Source organism: Coregonus clupeaformis, unplaced genomic scaffold (assembly GCF_020615455.1).
Source record: "Coregonus clupeaformis isolate EN_2021a unplaced genomic scaffold, ASM2061545v1 scaf1388, whole genome shotgun sequence".
Classification (NCBI taxonomy): Eukaryota; Metazoa; Chordata; class Actinopteri; order Salmoniformes; family Salmonidae; genus Coregonus; species Coregonus clupeaformis.
This window is the reverse complement of record NW_025534842.1, coordinates 132,501-138,024: the sequence shown is the minus strand read 5'-3', so window position 1 is coordinate 138,024 and position 5,524 is coordinate 132,501.

Here is a 5,524-nt window from a genome sequence, read left to right as displayed (position 1 = left end):
TATTTACAGTATTAATAAGGTGGGCGTTCAAAGCATTGACATCGTGTGTTTCACCATGCGTGCGATGCGACTGGAACAACAAAAGTTGTGTGTACGGTGTGTGTGTCCTATCTGTAATTACTGTACAGGGCCAGATCAGATGGCATGGTTGTCTTGGGAGGTTTCACGTGTGCTATGAAGCGTCCATTTTCTTTGCACACACACACACACACACACACACACACACACAGGCCTACACACAAACACACACAGGCGTACACACACACACACACACAGGCGTACACACACACACACAGGCGTACACACATACATAGACACGCACCCGCGAGTGAGTGCACACACACGGTCACACACACACACACACACACACGCAAACAGACACACGCACAAACACAGTAGATTTAGCATGTCAATAAGACACACAGCCTCGTCCAGGTAACGTTTGATAAGAAGAAAACATAATTATATCAACAATATTTGAAATGGAATTTGGTGTTCTGGCATCATCTCTGGAGGTGGCTGTCTCAGCCGTGAAATGTAGGTTCCGTCCCAAATGGAACCCTATTTGGCACCCAAAGGGCACATAGGGTTCTGGGCAAAAGGAGTGCACTATAAAGTGTGCCGTCTGGGATACACCCTTAGACTAACAAAGGGGTTCATTATCAAGTTCATGCTCTCTTGGTGTTTTCTTATAAAAACATAATAAAATTGTAAATCTGTGGATGGTACATTGGTTGGCTGCCGTGTGGAGAGAATGTGTTATATTTCTCCTCCAACACCTGGCTCTAGTCCTACTGTCTGCCGTGTGGAGAGGAAGAGAGGAGGAAGAGAGGAGAAAGAGAGGAGGAAGAGAGGAGGAGAGGAGGAGAGGAGGAAGAGAGGAGGAGAGGAGGAGAGGAGGAGAGGAGGAAGAGAGGAAGAAGAGAGGAGGAGAGGAGAGGAGGAAGAGAGGAGGAAGAGAGGAGAAATAGAGGAGGAAGAGAGGAGGAGAGGAGAGGAGAGGAGGAGGAGAGGAAGAGAGGAGGAAGAGAGGAGAAATAGAGGAGGAAGAGAGGAGGAGAGGAGGAAGAGAGGAGGAAGAGAGGAGGAGAGGAGGAAGAGAGGAGGAGAGGAGGAGAAAGAGAGGAGGAAGAGAGGAAGAGAGGAGGAGGAGAGGAGGAGGAGAGGAGGAGAGGAGGAAGAGAGGAGAAATAGAGGAGGAGAGGAGGAGAGGAGAAAGAGAGGAGAAAGAGAGGAGGAGAGGAGGAGAGGAGGAAGAGAGGAGGAAGAGAGGAGAAATAGAGGAGAAATAGAGGAGGAGAGGAGGAGAGGAGGAAGAGAGGAGGAAGAGAGGAGAAAGAGAGGAGAAAGAGGGGAGAAAGAGAGGAGAAAGAGAAGAGGAGAGGAGGAAGAGAGGAGGAAGAGAGGAGAAAGAGAGGAGGAGAGGAGGAAGAGAGGAGGAGAGGAGGAAGATAGGAGGAAGAGAGGAGGAAGAGAGGAGAAAGAGAGGAGGAGAGGAGGAGAGGAGGAAGAGAGGAGGAGAGGAGGAGAGGAGGAGAGGAAGAAGAGACTAGAAGAGACTTTATATAACGTAGCATTATGCAACACTTCACACACAGACACAACTACACACACACACAACTACACACACACACACGCACACACACACACACACACATAGACACAACTACACACACACGCACACACACACCACACTGATAGGTACAGTGATCAGATGTGAAGTCTTTGCCTACTTTACCTCAGATTATGTCCCAGGGAGGATTGTTGGGGGGAAATCAGGATACAGCAATCTCTTTTTAATTACTTTGAATAAGGTAATGTCTTTCTGTTTAGATTTGTTTTCTAAATACATCTGACATGATGAGCTCACACCAAACAAATGGGGTTATTTATTTATTTTATTTAACCTTTATTTAGGCAGGGGAGCACCATTGAGACCAAAGTCAATTTTTTGAGGGAGCCCTGAATACAGTCCAAGAAATGACCTAAAATGACAAGTAGTATAGGAAACACATGAAGATAAATACAAAAATGAATGGGTTCCATACCCCCATTCCAAAAACACATATTGCATGTCTCCGTGCTCATCTCCTCTAACTGAGAAAACATTACCCTATTTTAAATTATAATGATGCAAACTGGGAGGTATAAGGAGATCACATGACATACTGTTGGTGTGCGATCTCTTTCTAAAGCAGGCAGTTGTATTAGAGTTCAAAAGGGGACTATGTGCATGCATGCATGAATTCAGGGAAAACATTTGCCAGCCGCATCCACAAAGGCGTGATTAAATTCCCTCCTGGCCATGGGTAAACATAATTTAATTTCTCACATGGCCTAAACATGGGTTAGTCAGTATCCCTAGTCGCTTCCATCAACATTAAAGGTGCGATCTGCAAAATATACTGCTGTTCATTGGTCATTTCAATTAAAGCATCTCCAGCCCCATCCCTCAGCTCAATAGCAAACTACGTGGCGGGGCTGCAGTTTTGTTGTTTTTCGAATTTTAAGTAGCTTTTCTAATTCAAGAGGATGGATGTGTTGAATGTTAATCTAATCACTCTGCTGTGGGTGTCTACAGTACAGCACAGTGTGGAAGATGTTGTGAGGGAAGTCTTGGAATTGGAAGGAGCTGACACATGCTCAACTGTTCCCCCTCTTTGCGTAGTAACACTCAAAAACAGGAAATACTGAAACCAGAGAGTGTCTGAACTGACATCAGCGTAATCCTCTCACTACCCACTGTACATGTCCCTTCCCTTTCACCAAGCTTATTAAGGCTACTTCTTAATTCACTAATCCTCTTTTTCACGCCCAAATTCAGGCTGTTGCTTTATCTGCTTAGAGGAAGAATAGTGATGGACAAGCGCACACACACACACACACACACACACACACACACACACACACACACACACACACACACACACACACACACACAGTTTTGTATTGCTATCCTTGTGGGGACCAAATAATTGATTCCCATCTAAAATCCTATTTTCCCTAACCCCTAACCCAAAATCTAACCCTAACCCTAACCTTAACCCTTAACCTAACCATAATCCTAACCTTAACCCAAAGCCTAACCTTGACTCCAAACCCCTAACCCTAAAACTATACCTACTGTAACCCTAACTCCAACCCTTACCCTAACCCTCAACCTAACTGTAACCCCTAACCCTAACCCTAACCATAATTGTAACCCTAACCCTAAACCTAACCCTTAAGGCTAAAATAGCATTTTTCCTCATTTGGACCGGAAAAATGTCCCCACTTGTCCGACTTTTCTTTGTTTTACTATCCTTGTGAGGACTTCTGGTACCCACAAGGACAGTTAAACAAAAATACACACAAACACTCCCTCTCTGTGTAGATGGCTTGACCTTGCTTCACGTGCCTTCCTGTTCGATCTCTAGCATACTAATGTGTGTGTGCTGCAGGCAGAGAAATGCAGAGCCATGGTTTTTGTGTCAGTTAGTCAGTCAGTCAGCCTGGTTCTCTGGCTCCCAATCTGATCATTAGTAGTAGTGCTGCCTGTCTGTCTGTCTGCCGGCCTGTCTGCCTGTCTGTCTGCCTGTCTGCCGGCCTGTCTGCCTGTCTGTCTGCCTGCCTGCCTGTCTGTCTGCCGGCCTGTCTGTCTGTCTGTCTGTCTGTCTGTCTGTCTGCCTGCCTGCCTGCCTGTCTGTCTGTCTGTCTGTCTGTCTGTCTGTCTGTCTGTCTGTCTGTCTGTCTGCCTGCCTGCCTGTCTGTCTGTCTGCCTGCCTGCCTGTCTGTCTGTCTGTCTGTCTGTCTGTCTGTCTGCCTGCCTGTCTGTTTGTCTGCCGGCCTGTCTGTCTGTCTGTCTGTCTGTCTGCCTGTCTGCCGGCCTGTCTGCCTGTCTGTCTGCCTGCCTGTCTGTCTGCCGGCCTGTCTGTCTGTCTGTCTGTCTGTCTGTCTGTCTGTCTGTCTGTCTGTCTGTCGGCCTGTCTGTCTGCCTGCCTGCCTGCCGGCCTGTCTGTCTGCCTGCCTGCCTGTCTGTCTGTCTGTCTGTCTGTCTGTCTGTCTGTCTGTCTGTCTGTCTGTCTGTCTGTCTGTCTGTCTGTCTGTCTGTCTGTCTGTCTGCCTGCCTGCCTGTCTGTCTGTCTGTCTGTCTGTCTGCCTGCCTGCCTGCCTGTCTGTCTGCCGGCCTGTCTGCCTGCCTGTCTGTCTGCCTGTCTGTCTGTCTGTCTGTCTGTCTGCCTGCCTGTCTGTCTGTCGTTCCTGTTGCTGCAGTCATGGGATTCTAACCAATGCTCTTATTCACTTACTGCTCAGAGCAGGGTACTGTTACTGCTCAGGGCAGGGTACTATTACTGCTCAGGGCAGGGTACTATTACTGCTCAGGGCAGGGTACTATTACTGCTCAGGGCAGGGTACTGTTACTGCTCAGGGCAGGGTACTATTACTGTTCAGGGCAGGGTACTATTACTGTTCAGGGCAGGGTACTATTACTGTTCAGGGCAGGGTACTGTTACTGCTCAGGGCAGGGTACTGTTACTGCTCAGGGCAGGGTGCTATTACTGCTCAGGGCAGGGTACTATTACTGCTCAGGGCAGGGTACTATTACAAGATGTATTTGTCAAGCTAACAAATATACCATTTAGAAGAAGCTTTATATACACTGCTCAAAAAAATAAACGGAACACTAAAATAACACATCCTAGATCTGAATGAATGAAATAATCTTATTAAATACTTTTTTCTTTACATAGTTGAATGTGCTGACAACAAAATCACACAAAAATGATCAATGGAAATCAAATTGATCAACCCATGGAGGTCTGGATTTGGAGTCACCCTCAAAATTAAAGTGGAAAACCACACTACAGGCTGATCCAAATTTGATGTAATGTCCTTAAAACAAGTCAAAATTATGCTCAGTAGTGTGCGTGGCCTCCACGTGCCTGTATGACCTCCCTACAACGCCTGGGCATGCTCCTGATGAGGTGGTGGATGGTCTCCTGAGGGATCTCCTCCCAGACCTGGACTAAAGCATCCGCCAACTCCTGGACAGTCTGTGGTGCAACGTGGCGTTGGTGGATGGAGCGAGACTTGATGTCCCAGATGTGCTCAATTGGATTCAGGTCTGGGGAACGGGCGGGCCAGTCCATAGCATCAATGCCTTCCTCTTGCAGGAACTGCTGACACACTCCAGCCACATGAGGTCTAGCATTGTCTTGCATTAGGAGGAACCCAGGGCAACCGCACCAGCATATGGTCTCACAAGGGGTCTGAGGATCTCATCTCGGTACCTAATGGCAGTCAGGCTACCTCTGGCGAGCACATGGAGGGCTGTGCGGCCCCCCAAAGAAATGCCACCCCACACCATGACTGACCCACCGCCAAACCGGTCATGCTGGAGGATGTTGCAGGCAGCAGAACGTTCTCCACGGCATCTCCAGACTCTGTCACGTCTGTCACATGTGCTCAGTGTGAACCTGCTTTCATCTGTGAAGAGCACAGGGCGCCAGTGGCGAATTTGCCAATCTTGGTGTTCTCTGGCAAA